Source organism: Bos grunniens, chromosome 7 (assembly GCF_055505025.1).
Source record: "Bos grunniens cultivar Pamir isolate PY7600 chromosome 7, Bosgru_T2T1.0, whole genome shotgun sequence".
NCBI classification, from domain to species: domain Eukaryota; kingdom Metazoa; phylum Chordata; class Mammalia; order Artiodactyla; family Bovidae; genus Bos; species Bos grunniens.
Window position 1 is genome coordinate 44658173 of NC_141171.1, and position 16625 is coordinate 44674797.

General features: G+C 38.5%; 1 long non-coding RNA gene across 17 annotated transcripts in view; it reads left to right on the top strand.

Annotated features, from left to right (window-relative positions):
• LOC147369365 (uncharacterized) overlaps nt 1–16625 on the top strand; it is a 166979-nt gene that overhangs the window by 67686 nt on the left and 82668 nt on the right. For 3 of the 17 annotated variants that reach the window (XR_015167393.1, XR_015167392.1, XR_015167399.1), the window contains one exon: nt 11782–13655. The exons of 11 other annotated variants lie outside the window; for them this stretch is intronic. This is a non-coding gene — a long non-coding RNA (uncharacterized LOC147369365). Of the gene's footprint in view, nt 1–11781; nt 13656–13967; nt 14021–16625 lie in introns of those variants that run through there. 3 more of the 17 variants (XR_015167401.1, XR_015167397.1, XR_015167389.1) reach the window with 1 other exon arrangement.

Below are 16625 nucleotides of genomic sequence, written 5' to 3' on the forward strand. Positions count from 1 at the left end.
ATCATATGGTAACTCTATTTTTAGTTTTTTAAGGAACCTCCATACTGTTTTCCATAGTGGCTGTACCAGTTTACATTCCCACCAAGAGTGTAAGAGGGTTTGTTTTCTCCACACCCTTTCCAACGTTTATTGTTGGTAGACTTTTTGGTGATGGCCATTCTCAACGTGGCATCTGGTCCCATCACTTCACGGGAAATAGATGGGGAAACAGTGTCAGACTTTATTTCTGGGGGCTCCAAAATCACTGCAGATGGTGACTGCAGCCATGAAATTAAAAGACGCTTACTCCTTGGAAGGAAAGTTATGACCAACATAGATAGCATATTGAAAAGCAGAGACATTACTCTGCCAACAAGGATCCGTCTAGTCAAGGCTATGGTTTTTCCTGTGGTCATGTATGGATGTGAGAGTTGGACTGGGAAGAAGGCTGAGTGCCAAAGAATTGATGCTTTTGAACTGTGGTGTTGGAGAAGACTCTTGAGAGTCCCTTGGACTGCAAGGAGATCAGCCCTGGGATTTCTTTGGAAGGACTGATGCTAAAGCTGAAACTCCAGTACTTTGGCCACCTCATGCAAAGAGTTGACTCATTGGAAAAGACTCTGATGCTGGGAAGGATTGGGGGCAGGAGGAGAAGGGGACGACAGAGGATGAGATGGCTGGATGGCATCACTGACTCAATGGATGTGAGTCTGAGTGAACTCCGGGAGTTGGTGATGGACAGGGAGGCCTGGCGTGCTGCGATTCATGGGGTTGCAGAGTCGGACACGACTGAGTGACTGAACTGAACTGAACTGATTCTGAACAGTGTGAGGTGATACCTCACTGTAGTTTTGGTTTGCATTTCTCAGTAATTAGCAGTATTGAGCATCTTTTCATGTGCCTCTTGGCCATCTGTATGTCTTATTTGGAGAAATGTCTATTTAGGTTTTCTGCACAATTTTTGATTTTTTCTTTTTATACTGAGCCGCATGAGCCATTTGTAAATTTTGGAGAGTAATTCTTTGTGGTCACTTTGTTTGCAAATATTTTCTCATGTTCTATGGGTTGTCTTTTTGTTTTGTTTATGGTTTCCTTTGCTGTGTAAAAACTTTTGAGTTTAATTAGATCCCATTTGTTTATTTTTGTTTTAATTTCTGTTACTCTAGGAGATGGATCAAAAGAGATACTGCTTTGATTTATGCCAAAGGATGTTCTGCCTATGTTTTCCTCTAAGAGTTTTATAATATGCAGTCTTACCTTTAGGTCTTAAATCCATTTTGAGTTTATTTTGTGTATAGTGTTAGAAAGTGTTCTAATTTCATTTTTTTACATGTAGCTCTCCAGTTTTCCCAGGACCATTTGTTGAAGAGACTGTTTTTTCTCTATTGTATTTTCTTGCATCCTTTGTCATAGATTAATCAACATAGGTGCATGGGTTTATTTCTGTGACTTTCTATCCTTTTCCACTTATCTGTATTTCTGTTTTTGTGCCAGTAAACACTGTTTTCTTTACTATAGTTTTGTAGTATAGTCTGAAGTCAGGGAGCCTGATTTCTCTAGTTTTGTTTTTCTTCTTTTTTTTTTTTTACTTTTATTTTATTTTTTAAAAATTTATTTATTTATTTATTTTACTTTACAATATTGTATTGGTTTTGCCATACATTGACTTGAATCTGCCATGGGTGTAAATGTGTTCCCCATCCTGAACCCCGCTCCCACCTCCCTCCCTATCCCATCCCTCTGGGTCATCCCAGTGCACCAGCCCCGAGCACCCTGTATCATGCTGGACTGGCAATTCGTTTCACATATGATAATTTACATGTTTCAATACCATTCTCCCAAATCATCCTGCTCTCGCCCTCTCCACAGAGTGTAAAAGACTGTTCAATACATCTGTGTCTCTTTTGCTGTCTCGCATACAGGGTTATTGTTACCATCTTTCTAAATTCCATATATATGCGTTAGTATACTGTATTGGTGTTTTTCTTTCTGGCTTACTTCACTCTGTATAATAGGCTCCAGTTTCATCCACCTCATTAGAACTGATTCAAATGTATTTTTTTTTAATGGCTGAGTAATATTCCATTGTGTATATGTACCACAGCTTTCTTATCCATTCATCTGCTGATGGACATCTAGGTTGCTTCCATGTCCTGGCTATTATAAACAGTGCTGCGATGAACATTGGGGTACAGGTGTCTCTTTCAATTCTGGTTTCCTCAGTGTGTATGCCTAGTACTGGGATTCCTGGGTCATAAGGCAGTTCCATTTCCAGTTTTTTAAGGAATCTCCACACTGTTCTCCATAATGGCTGTACTAGTTTGCATTCCACCAACAGTGTAAGAGGATTTCCTTTTCTCCACACCCTCTTCAGCATTTATTGCTTGTAGACTTTTAGATAGCAGCCATTCTGACTGGCGTGAAATGGTACCTCACTGTGGTTTTGATTTGCATTTCTCTGATAATGAATGATGTTGAGCATCTTTTCATGTTTTGTTAGCCATCTGTATGTCTTCTTTGGAGAAATGTCTGTTTAGTTCTTTGGTCCACTTTTTGATTGGGTCTTTTATTTTTCTGGAGTTGAGCTGCAGGAGTTGCTTGTATATTTTTGAAATTAATTCTTTGTTAGTTGTTTCATTTGCTATTATTTTCTCCCATTCTGAAGGCTGTGTTTTCATCTTGCTTATAGTTTCCTTTGTTTTGCAGAAGCTTTTAGTTTTAATTAGGTCCCATTTGTTTATTTTTGCTTTTATTTTCAATATTCTGGGAGGTGGATCATAGAGGATTCTGCTGTGGTTTATGTTGGAGAGTGTTTTGCCTATGTTTTCCTCTAGGAGTTTAATAGTTTCTGGTCTTACATTTAGATCTTTAATCCATTTTGAGTTTACTTTTGTGTATGGTGTTAGAAAGTGTTCTAGTTTCATTCTTTTACAAGTGGTAGACCAGTTTTCCCAGCACCACTTGTTAGAGAGATTGTCTTTTCTCCATTGTATATTCTTGCCTCCTTTGTCAAAGATAAGGTGTCCATAGGTGCGTGGATTTATCTCTGGGCTTTCTATTTTGTTCCATTGATCTATATTTCTGTCTTTGTGCCAGTACCATATTGTCTTGATGACTGGCTTTGTAGTAGAGATTGAAGTCAGGCAGGTTGATTCCTTCAGTTCCATTCTTCTTTCTCAAGATTGCTTTGGCTATTCAAGATTTTTTGTATTTCCATACAAATTGTGAAATTATTTGTTCTAATTATCTGAAAAATACCATTGGTAGTGTGATAGGAGTTGTGTTGAATCTATAGATTGCTTGGGTAATATACTCATTTTCACTATATTGCTTCTTCTGATCCATGAACACGGTATATTTCTCCATCTATTTGTGTCCTCTTTGATTTCTTTCACCAGTGTTTTATGGTTTTCTATATATAGGTCTTTTGTTTCTTTAAGTAGATACGCTATGCTAAGTCACTTCAGTCGTTTCCAACTCTGTGCGACCCCATAGACGGCAGCCCACCAGGCTCCCCTGTCCCTGGGATTCTCCAGGCAAGAACACTGGAGTGGGCTGCCATTTCCTTCTCCAATGCATGAAAGTGAAAAGTGAAAGTGAAGTTGCTCAGTCATGTCTGACTCTTAGTGACCCCATGGATTGCAGCCTAACAGGCTCCTCCGTCCATGGGATTTTCCAAGCAAGAGTACTGGAGTGGGGTGCCATTGCCTTCTCCGTAAGTAGATATATTCCTAAGTATTTTATTCTTTTCGTTGCAATGGTGAATGGAATTGTTTCCTTATTTTCTCTTTCTGTTTTCTCAGTGTATAGGAATGCAAGGGATTTCTGTGTATTAATTTTATATCCTGCAACTTTACTATATTCATTGATTAGCTCTAGTAATTTTCTGGTGGAGTCTTTAGGGTTTTCTATGTAGAGGATCATGTCATCTGCAAACAGTGAGAGTTTTACTTCTTCTTTTCCAATTTGGATTTCTTTTATTTCTTTTTCTGCTCTGATTGCTATGGCCAAAACTTCCAAAACTATGTTCAATAGTAGTGGTGAAAGTGGGCACCATTGTCTTGTTCCTGACTTTAGGGGAAATGCTTTCAAATTTTCATCATTGAGGATAATGTTTGCTGAGGGTTTGTCATATATAGCTTTTATTATGTTGAGGTATGTTCCTTCTATTCCTGCTTTCTGGAGGGTTTTTATCATAAATGGATGTTGAATTTTGTCAAAGACTTTCTCTGCATCTATTGAGATAATCATATGGTTTTTATTTTTCAATTTGTTAATGTGCTGGGACAAATCATATGGTTTGTATTTTTCAGTTTGTTAATGTGGCTGGGATGGGTGAGGGGATAAGCCACAGCTTTCAACTGGGAGCGACTATGCACGCCAAGTACCTGGTCACCTGAGCTGCTCAGACCTGGGATGGGTGCAAAACGCAGGCCCAACCAAGTCTGTGCCTTTGTGGAGTACCCAAGAACCTGAACCTGAGTGGCTTAGACCTGGGAAGTGCGTGCAAACTAGGGCCTGCATCAGACAGTTCCTGGTAGAGCAACCTAGAGTCTTAGCAGTGTAGACTGGGAAAGCACACAAGCCATGAGCGGGGGCAAACCCAGTGTGGCTGAATCACTGTGAGCACATGCCAGTGATATTTGTTTGCAGTGTTCCTCCCTCCCCAAAGCATGACTGAACAAGCGAGCCTGAAAAAAAAAAAAGTAACCACCACCACACCCCTTGTGTCAGGGTGGAAATTAGACACTGAAGAGAACAGCAAACAGAAGAAGCTAAAATAAACAGAGGGAGCCACTTTGGAAGTGACAAGTGCAATAGATTAAAACCCTGTAGTCAGCACTGACTACATAGGAAGGGGCCTATAGACCTTGAGAAGTACAAGCTGGACCAAGGAACTATCTGAAAATGAACTGACCCCACACTGTCTGCAACAGCTCTAGAGAAAATCTTAGATATATTTTTACTGTTATCATTTTTTAAATTAAAATTTTAATTTAATTTTTTAAAGTCCCCATTACTTCTTTAATTTTCATTTTTATAACCTACTATTACCTTGCAAAAAAAAGAGATCCTATTTTTAAAGCAAACTTCATATATATATATTTTTTATAATTTTTGTGACTTTTTTTTTTAATATTGTAATTTTGAGAATCTAACCTCTACTCTAGATTTTTAATCTTTGCTTTTTGGTATTTGTTATCAACTTTGTACCTTTAAGAACCCAATTTTAAGTACCCATTTTTACTTGGGAGCGAGATCACTGGCCTGATTGCTCTCTCTCCCTTTTGACTCTCCTTTTTCTCCAACAGGTCGCCTCTATCTCCCCCCTCCCTCTTTTCTTCTCTACCCAACTCGGTGAGTCTCTTTGTGTGTTCCGGGCTGTGGAGAACACTTAGGGAACTGATTACCAGCTGGATCTCGCTCCTTTTGATTCCCCCCTTTATCCTCCTGGCCACCTCTGTCTCCTTCCTCCCTCTTCCCTTCTCTGTGTAACTTCGTGAACATTTCTGAGGGATCCAGACTGTGGAGAACACTTAGGGAAGTGATTACTGGCTAGCTTGCTCTCTCCCCTTTTGAATCCCCCTCTTCTCCTCCTGGTCACCTCTATCTCCCTCCTCCCTCTTCTCTTCTCCATGTAACTCTGTGTACCTCTCTGGGTGTCCGTCACTGTGGAGAAACTTCATCATTAACCTAGATGTTTTATCATCGGTGCTATAGTTTTGTTTTTCTTTCTCAGGATTGCTTTGCCTATTCAGAGTCTTTGGTGTTTCCATGCAAATTTTAAGATTTTTCTCTCTAGTTTTGTGAAAAATGCCATTGGTAATTTGATAAAGATTGCATTGAATCTGTAGATTGCCTTGGGTAATATAGTCATTTTGACAATATTGAGTCTTCTAACCCAAGAGCATGTATATTTTTTCCATCTATGTTATCTTTCTTTCATCAGTGTCTTATAGTTTTCAGAGTTCAGGTCAGTATCTCCTTAGGTAGGTTTATTCCTAGATATTTTATTCTTTTTGATGTGATGGTCAGTGGAATTGTTTTTTAAATTTCTCTTTCTGATCTTTTGTTGTTAGTGTATAGAAATGGAACAGATTTCTGTGTGTTAATTTTGTATCTTGCAACTTTATCAAATGAGCTCTCATAGTTTTCTGGTAGGATCTTTAGCATTTTATGTGTATGGTATCATATTATTTGCAGACAATTTTAGTTCTTTTCCAATTTGTATTCCTTTTATTTCTTTTTTTTTCTACAATTGGCATGACTAGGACTTCCAAAACTATGTTGAATAAAAGTGGTGAGAGGGGACATCCTTGTCTTGTTCCTAATCTTAGAGAAAAATATTTTCAGCTTTTCACCATTGAGTATTATGTTAGCTGTGGGTTGTCATATATGGCCTTTATTATGTTGAGGTAGGTTTACTCTATGCCAACTTTCTGGAGAGTTTATCATAAATGGGTGTTGAATTTTGTACAAAGCTTTTCCTGCATTTATTGAGATGATCAGTTGGTTTTTATTCTTCAGTTTGTTAATGTGGTGTATACCACTGAGTGATTTGCAGATACTGAAAAATCCTTGCATCTCTGAGATAAATCCCACTTGATTATGGTGTATGGTCCTTTTAATGTACTGTTGGATTTGGTTTGCAAGTTTTTGTTGAGGATTTTAACATCTGTGTCTATCAGTGGTATTGGGCTATACCTTTCTTTAGGTATCAGGGTGGTGATAGCCACACAGAATGAGTTTGGGAGTGTTCCTTACTCTGTAAATTTTTGGAAGACTTTTAAAAGGATAGATATTAACCCTTCTCTAAATGTTTAATAGAATTTGGCTGTGAAGTCATCTGGTTGTGGACTTCTGTTTGTTGGGAGTTCTTAAACCACTGTTTCAGTATTTGTGAGTGGCCTGTTCATATTTTCTGTTTCTTCCTGGTTCAGTCTTGGGAGATTGTACCTTTCTAAGAACTTGTACATTTCTTCTTGGTTGTTCATTTTATTGGTGTATAGTTGCTTGTTGTAGTCTCTTATAATCCTTTGTATTTCTGTAGTGTCCATTATAACCTCTTCCTTTTCATTTCTAATTTTATTGATTTGAGCCCTCTCCCTTCTATTGTTGATGAATCTGATTATAGGTTTATCAACTTTGTTTCTTTTCAAAGAGCTAGCTTCTAGTTTCATTGATATTTTCTGTTGTTCTCTTTGTCTCTATTTCATTTATTTCTGTCCTGATCTTTGATTTCTTTCCTTCTACTAACTTTGGGTTTGTATGTCCTTTTTCTAGTTGTTTTAGGGGTAAGGTTACATTGTTTATTTGAGATTTTTCTCATTCCCTGAGGTAAGATTGTTTTGCTATAAACTTTCCTCTTAGAATGTGTTTTGCTGTGTCCCATAGGTTTTGGATCATCGTATTTCTGTTTTCATTTGTCTCTAGGTATTTCTTGATTTTCTCTTTGATTTCTTCAGTGACCCATTGTTTGTTAAATAGCATATTATTTAGCCTCATGTGTTTGTGCGTTTTACAGTTGCTTTCTTGTAGCTGAATTCTTTTTAAAAATTTATTAGTTGGATGTGTTGAGTCTTAGCTGTGGCATGCCAAATCTTCATCGTATCATACGAGATCTTTTGTTGTGGCATATGGACTCTTTAGTTGTGGCACATGGGCTTAGTTGCTCTTGGAATGTGGAATCTTAGTTCCTGGACCTTTAATCTTGTGTCCCCTGTATTGCAAGGCAGATTCTTAACCTCTGGACCACCAAGGAAGTCCCTCTTGCAGTTGATTTCTAATCTCATGGCATTGTGTTCAGAAAAGATGCTTGATATGATTTCAGTTTTCTTGAGTTTACTGAGGTTCACTTTGTGGCCCAGCATGTCATCAATCCTGGAGAATGTTCCATGTGCACTTGAAAAGAATGTGTATTCTTCTGCTTTTGGAGGGAGTGCTGTATAAATATCAATTAATTGATATTTAATTGTACTATATTATACTTATACATATTATATATAATCAGTATATTATACATAATACTGATATTATATCAATTAATTGATCTGGCCTAATATGTCATTTAAGGCCTGTGTTTCCTTATTTTCTGTCTGGGTAATCTGTCTATTGAATGAAAGTGGGGTGTTCAACTTCCCCACTATTGTGTTACTGTCAGTTTCTCCCTTAATGGCGGTTAGTATTTGCCTTATATGTTGAGGTGCTCCTATGTTGGGTGCATATATATTTATAATTGTTACATCTTTTTTCTTGGATTGATCCCTTGATTGTTATGTAGTGTCCTTCTTTGTCTTTTATAACAGTCTTTTAAAGTCTATTTTGTCTGATATGAGTATTACTACTCCAGTTTTGTCTTGATTTCCATTTGCATGGAATACCTCTTTCATATCCTCACTTTCAATCTGTATGTGTCCCTCAGTCTAAACTGAGTCTCTTGTATACAGCCTATATATGAGTCTTGTTTTTGTATTCATTCAGCCAGTCCAAGTCTTTTGGTTGGAGCATTTAATCCATTTATGTTTAAGGTTATTATCAATATGTATGTTCTTATTCCCATTTTGTTAATTGTTTTGGAATTGTTTCTGTAGGTCTTTTTTCTTCCCTTCTTTTGTTCTTCTCTTGTGATTTGATGACAAATCTGAATGAAAATCTTGCTGGGTAGTAGAGTATTCTATGTTGTAGGTTTCCTTTTTCATCAATTTAAATGTAGTGTGCCAATCTCTTCTAGCCTGCAGTTTCTGCAGAGAAATCACCTAATAACGTTATGGGGATTCCTTTGTATGTTATTAGTTGCTTTTCTCTTGTTGCTTTTAATATTTTTTCTTTGTCTTTATTTTTTGTCAATTTGATTACTCTGTGTCTTGGCATGCATAGAAGACCCTGTGTGTGCCCTTTAAGAGTGGAGTTTCTGGCCTTCAAAGCCAGATTCTCTGGGTGCTGCTTTTCCTGTTGCCAGACTCCGAGACTGGGGAGCCTGACATGGGGCTTGGAACTTTCACTCCTATGGGAGAACTTCTGTGATATATGCTAAGTCGCTTCAGTTGTGTCTGACTCTGTGCAACCCTATGGACAGCAGCCCACCAGGCTCCTCATTCCACAAGAATACTGGAGTGGGTTGCCATTTCCTTCTCCATCTGTGATATAATTGTTCTCCAATTTGTGGGTTGCCCACTTGGTAGGTATAGGATTTGATATTACTGTGATTGTGCCCCTCCCACTGTCTTGTTGTGGTTTCTTCTTTGTCTTTGGATGTAGGGTATTTTTGGGGTAGGTTCCAGCACTTTTTTGTTGATTGTTGTTCAGCAGTTAGTTGTGATTTTGGTGTTTTTGTTAAAAAAAAAAAAAAAAAAGGTGTGGTCATGTCCTTCTGCTCCACCATCTGGTAAATCCTTCCCAAAATGTGCATCTTAATTCTCACCAGGAAATTATTTTTTTAATAGGCTTTACCAGAAAAAAATCACTACAGTGCAAATAGGCTCAAGGGAAAATTGTTGTTTCTCTGAAAATTCAAGTGAAAAGAATATGGTAGAGCTGGGCAGCAAATTGTTAGTGATTGTCTTGACCACAGAAAATTTGTGTTAATCATCTGTTGGAGTCTGTGCCCTAAGCGAGAGCTATAAAATGAGGCCACTGGAATGGATGAGCTACTTCAGAAGAACTATACATAAAAGATCTTCAGTTCAGTTCAGTCACTCAGTTGTGTCTGACTCTGCAAAGTCAAAGATCTTAATGACCGATGATGATCGATGGTGTGATCACTCACCTAGATACAGATATCTTGGAGTTCCAAGTCAAGTGGGCCTTAGGAAGCATCACTACAAACAAAACTAGTGGAGGTGATGGAATTCCAATTAAGCTATTTCAAATCCTAAAAGATGACACTTAAACAGCTGCACTCAGTATGCCAGCAAATTTGGAAAACTTAGCAGTGGCCACAGGACTGAAAAAGGTCCAGTTTTCATTCCAGTCTCAAAGAACGGCAATGCCACAGAATGTTCAAACTACCACACGATTGCACTCATTTCACATGCTAGCAAGGTAATACTCAAAATTCTCCAAGTCAGGCTTCAACAGAATGTGAGCTAAGAACTTCCAGATGTTCAAGCTAGATTTTGAAAAGGCAAAGGAACCAGACGTCAAATTGCCAATGTCTGTTGGATCATAGAAAAAGCAAGAGAGTTCCAGAAAAACATCAACTTCTGCTTCATTGATTACACTAAAGCCTTTGACTGTGTGGATCACAACACTGTGGAAAATTCTGAAAGAGTTGGGGATACCAGACCACCTTACCTACCTCCTGAGAAACCTGTATGCAGGTCAAGAAACAGCAGTTAGAACCAGACATGGAACAATGAACTGGTTCCAAATTGGGAAAGGAGTACGTCAAGGCTGTATATTGTTACCCTGCCTATTTAACTTATATGCAGAGTACATCATGCGAAATGCTGAGCTGGATGAAGCACAAGCTGGAATCAAGATTGCTGGGAGAAATATCAATAACCTCAGATATGCAGATGACACCACCCTTATGATAGAAAGTGAGGAGGAAGTGAGGAGCCTCTTGATGAAAGTGAAAGAGGAGAGTGAAAAAGCTGGCTTAAAACTCAACATTCAAAAGACTAAGATCATGGCATCCAGTCCCATTTCTTCATGGTAAATAGATGGGAAGACAATGGAAATAGTGATAAACTTTATTTTCTTGGGCTCCAAAATCACAGCAGATGGTGACTGCAGCCATGAAATTAAAAGATGCTTGCTCCTTGGAAGAAAAGCTGTGACAAACATAGAGTATTAAAAAAGCAGAGATATTACTTTGCCAACAAAGTTCCATCTAGTCAAAGCTATGGTTTTTCCAGTAGTCATGTATGGGTGTGAGAGTTGGACCATGAAGAAGGCTGAGCGCTGAAGAATTGATGCTTTTGAATTGTTGTGTTGAAGACTGTTGAGAGTCCCTTGGACTGCAAGGAGATCAAACCAGTCAATCCTAAAGGAAATCAATCCTGAATATTCATTGGAGAGACTGATGCTGAGGCTGAAACTCTCCAAAACTTTGACCACCTGATGCAAAGAGCCAACCCATTGGAAAAGACCCTGATGTTGGGAAAGATTGAAGGCAGGAGGAGAAGGGGACAACAGAGGATGAGATGGTTGAATGGGATCACTGACTCAATGGACATGAGTTTGAAGAAACTTCAGGAGATAGTGAAGGACAGGGAAGCCTGGAGTGCTGCAGTCCATGGGGTCACAAAGAGTCAGACATGACTGAGTGACTAAACAACATTTACTCTTTTAAGAATAAACTATTTGGGGATGTCCCTGGCAATTCATTGGTTAAAACTTCACCTCCCAATGAAAGGGGTGTGGGTTCAATCCCTGGTAGGGGAGCTAAGATCCCACAGGCCGGGAAGCCAAAGAACCAAACATAAAATAGAAGCAATATTGTAACAGATTCAATAAAGACTAAAAATAGTCCATATCAAAAAAATCTTAAAAAAAAAAAGAATTAACTCTTTGTAGCTTTTGCCACTTAAAAAATAAATTTTAATCACACAAATAACCTGTATCTTATTCTTCATCACCTTTTTTTTTTTTTAACCAAAAAGGAAAATTACAAGTAAGTCTTAAGTCCCCTTTGAATACTACCCTATTCCTTAACATATCAACCCAAACCTTAGCAGCTTAAAACACCATTTATCCTTGGGGTTGACCTAGTGATCAGATGGCTGGGTGGCTGGGGTCTATTTGTCCTGAATGGTCTGAACTGGAATGACTCCTTTTCCCTGCTTATCCTTCCATTAGGGTATTCTGGAAATGCTCTTGTTATGAGTCCAAGAAAGGAAATGGAAACATTTAAGTGATTTTTGAAGACTGTACTTGTGTCCCATCAATGGCAACCCACTCCAGTACTCTTGCCTGGAAAATCCCATGGATGGAGGAGCCTGGTAGGCTGCAGTCCATGGGGTCACTAAGAGTCGGACATGACTGGGCGACTTCACTTTCACTGGCTAAAGCAAGTTCCATGGTTAGCTCTAGAGTCAGTGTGAGGCCCCTGCTGTCTGCTCCCTAGTACAAAGATGAGACAGGAACAGGACACCTACAACAGACACTACCATTTAAAGGGAAAGAACAGGGAGGGGGCACATTGAATTGCTGTTCATAGCAATTCTAAAATCAAGGTGGAAAAATAGTGCCAGGTTCCCCTATTTCTGGCAGGACTTCATTCCAGTACCTGCTACTTCAGAGATGGCGAGTATGTGTGTGTTTGGCCACAGCACAGCTTGTGGGATCTTGGTTTTCTGATCAGGGATTGAACTCAGGCCCACCACAGTGAAAGCACCAAATCCTAACCACTGGACTGCCAGGGAGTTCCTGGATGGTGAACGTCCTTTGATCGGCACTTAATTCTGCTTATTGGGAGTGGCTTTTTAGTTCATTATATTCCAAGGCCCTTGACATTACCCTCTGAGACATCTTTAATTTTCTGTTGCCTTCCTTTGATCATACCTGAAGAGAAAAGATGCCCTTTAAACAATTTCCCAAATCTTTTCCTGCCCAGAGGCCTGTTTACATCTTGAACAATTTCAACCCAGTCTGGAAGCACTTATACAATATTCTCAAAAAACTTTATGGGCTTTCTTTGTGTCTGATTCTATCCAAGTCCATTTTCTAAAAGCCACACCCATTATTTTAAAAAAGCTTCATCTTTTCTATGCTTAACCACTGTTATTTTGGGTCTGCCAGGCAATGTTCTTGATTCCCAGTTCTCTGTGTCCAGCAGACATGGCCTGTAGGGTAACATCTAAAGCTTTTATTTATATAGAGTTTTTTATTGCCCTATTAGCCAAAGCAAGTCATATTGTTAAGCCCAGAGTCAGTATGAGCAGTCACTACAAAAAGGCACAGATTCAGGGAAGTATGAAAAAATGGAGGCACTGTAAAATCCATATACCATAAAAAGTAATTAAGAAAAAGTTTAATGTGATTTCTCTGTATGTGTGTGGATGTGAACATAAATATCATACTGTATGGTATGATTCTGCATCTTGTTATTTTTATTCAGTAGTATCTTTTTTTGTGTGATTCCTTTTAACTCCTATAAGAATTTCATTATATGAATATATAGTGCATTTTATTGAGCCATTTCTGTGATGAATGAACATTTAGGTTATTTCCAATTTTTTCACTATGACTGTATTTCATAAAGTCTGAGATGTACCATTTTTTTCTCATTTTAACATCTCTGAAATTCATGAGTTACAATTATTTTAGTGTTATTTTATTGGCATACAAAATAATGATGAATCTTATAATCAGTGTTGTAGATTTGATGAAATGTGGCATAACCATTGATGAACATTTTATTGGATTGATCTCTACATCAGTTGTAACAATCATGTTTTGCCAACCTGATAGAGTGAAATGGTATCTCACTGCAGTATTTCCTTGATTACTAGTTAGGGTCAATATCACTTTGTGTTTATTGGCCATTTATGTTTCCTTATTGTGAGTTGCTTGTTTAAACCTGTTTCCTATTTTTTAATAGGGTTGTTTTTATCTTATTTATAGAAATTCTTTATCATTGTAGATTGTAATCTTTCATTAGTGCACTGCAAGTATCTTCTTCCATTCTGAAGTATGTTTTTTCACTTTGTTTATAGTGTTCTTTGTTGTATAGATACTTCAAATTTTAACAGAATTGAATTTTAAAAACCAATATTTTTAAAAATAGTTTTGAATTTTTATTTCTTGCTCACAAAATCCTTTAATAGTACTATTGTTACTACCTGTAGTACGGGCATGCTAAGTCACTTCTAAGCTAAGTTGTGTTTGATTCTTTGAGACCCCATGGACTGTAGCACACCAGCTTCCTCTGTCCATGGGGATTCTCCAGGCAAGAATACTGGAGTGGGTTGCCATGCCTCTGCCAGGGGATCTTCCCAACCCAGGGATCAAACCCATGTCTTTTATGTTTCCTGTATTGACAGGCAAGTTTTTTTTACCACTAGCGTGCCTGGGAAGACACTACCTGTAGTAACAGGTAAGAATTATTGAGCAGCTACTGGGTGTCAGGCATGGTTTAAGTGCATTCTATATGTGTGTGTGTATGTGTGTGTATATATACATATGTATATATATTGAACATTAACTCATTCAACTATCACAATAACCCTATTGGATCAGTTCAGTTCAGTTGCGTCTGACTCTTTGTGACCCCATGGACTGCAGTTCGCCAGGCTTCCCGGTCTATCACCAACTCCTGGAGCTTGCTCAAGCTCATGTCCACCGAGTTGGTGATGCCATCCGACCATCTCATCTGCTTCTCTTCCTGCCTTTAGTCTTTCCCAGCAATCAGGGTCTTTTCCAATGAGTCAGTTCTTCACATTAGGTGGCCAAAGTATTGGAGTTTCAGCATCAGTCTTTCCAATGAATATTCAGGACTGATTTCCTTTAGGATTGACCGATTTGATCTCCTTGCAGTCCAAGGGACTCTCAAGAGTCTTCTCCAACACCACAGTTCAAAAGCATCAGTTCTTCAGTGTTCAGCTTTCTTTATGGTTCAACTCTCCCTATTGGATAATTATTGTTAGTCCCACTCTACACCAAGAAAACTGGAATCAGCCTGTGGTAGATTGCATAATGCCCCTTCCTTCTCACAGAGATAAATAAGCAAATCCTAATCCATGCAAACTGTGAACATAACCTTACATGAAAAAGGAGAAATATTACTTTACATGGCAAACAAGGGGATTAAATTAGGATTTTGAGGTGGAGAGGCTATCCTGGATTATCTGGGTATGCCCCAAATAAAATCACAAGTATCCTTATGAGAGGGAGGCAGAGGGAGATGTTACAACACAGAAGAGAAGGCAGTGGGGCCAAGAAGGCAGAGATTGGAGTGATGGCAGCCACAAGCCAAGGAATGCCAATAGTCACCAGAAATCATGACGGAAAGGAAGATAGAATATAATTTTATGTTATTGTTGATGTGGTTTCTCTCTGTAATGATTACCCATCTATCCATTTCTTTATTGGGTTATCTTTTTCCTGGGAGTACTTATATAGGCTAGATACTTTGTTAGGTGTGTAGTAAATGTACTTTTCAGTATGTAACATGGCTTTTCATGTTGTTTATCTTGTTTTTGTTGTCGTTCAGTCACTAAGTCATATGACTCTTTGGAACCCCATGAAATGCAGCATACCAGGCTTCCCTGTCCTTCACTCTTTCCTAGAATTTGCTTAAGTTCATGTTCATTGAGTCAGTGAGCCCATCCAACCATATCATCAGTCATCCCTTTCTCCTTCTGCCTTCAGTCTTTCCCAGCATCAGGGTTTTCCCCAATGAGTTGGCCCTTCACATCAGGTGGCCAAAGTATTAGATCTTCAGCATCAGTCCTTCCAATGAATATTCAGGACTGATTTCCTTTAGGGTTGACTGGTTTGACCTCCTTGTTGTCCAAGAGTCTTCTCCAGCATCACAGTTCGAAAACATCAATTCTTTGGTGCTAAGCCTTCTTTATGGTCCAACTCTCATATCCGTACACAACTGCTAGAAAAAACATAGCTTTGACTATACAGACCTTTGTTGGCAAACTGATTTCTCTGCTTTTTAATATGTGGTCTATATTTGTCATAGCTTTTCTTCCAAGAAGTAAGCATCTTTTAATTTTATGGCTACCATTACCATCTTCAGTGATTTTGGAGATCAAGAAAATAAAATCTGCCATTTTTTCCATTTATTCAACATCTATTTGCCATAAAGTAATGGGACTGGATGCCATGATCTTAGTTTTGTGAATGTCGAATTTTAAGCCAGCTTTTTCACTTTCCTCTTTTACCTTTATGAAGAGACACTTTACTTTCTCTTCGATTTCTGCCATTAGGGTGGTATCATCTGCATATCTGAAGTTGTTGATATTTTTCATGACAATTTTGATTCCAACTTGTGACTCATCCAGCCCAGCATTTCTCATGATGTACTCTTCATGTAAGTTAAATAAGCAGGGTGACAATATACAGCCTGGACATACTCCTTTCCCAATTTGGAACCAGTCTGTTGTTCTATGTCTGGTTCTAACTGTTGTTTCTTGACCTACGTACAGTTTTGACCCACATCCCTCCCCATCATATCCCTCCAGGTTGTCACAGAGCACTGGCTTTGGGTGCCCTATGCCATACATCAAACTTGCACTGGTTATCTGTTTTACATATGGTAATGTATATGTTTCAATGCTAGTCTCTCAAATCATGCTGTCCTCTCCTTCTCCCACTGAGTCCAGAATCTGTTGTTTATGTCTGTGTCTCCTTTGCTGCCCTGCATGTAGGATCATCATTACCATTTTTCTAGATTCCACATATAAGAATATATATGGTATTGTCTTTCTTTTTCTGACTTACTTCACTCTGTATAATAGGCTCTAGATTTATCCACCACATTAGAACTGAGTCAAATGCTTTCCTTTTTAGAGATGAGTAATATACTCCTTGGAAGAAAAGTTATGACCAACCTAGATAGCATATTGAAAAGCAGAGACATTACTTTGCCAACAAAGGTCCATCTAGTCAAGGTTATGGTTTTTCCTGTGGTCATGTATGGATGTGAGAGTTGGACTGTGAAGAAAGCTGAGCGCCAAAGAATTGATGCT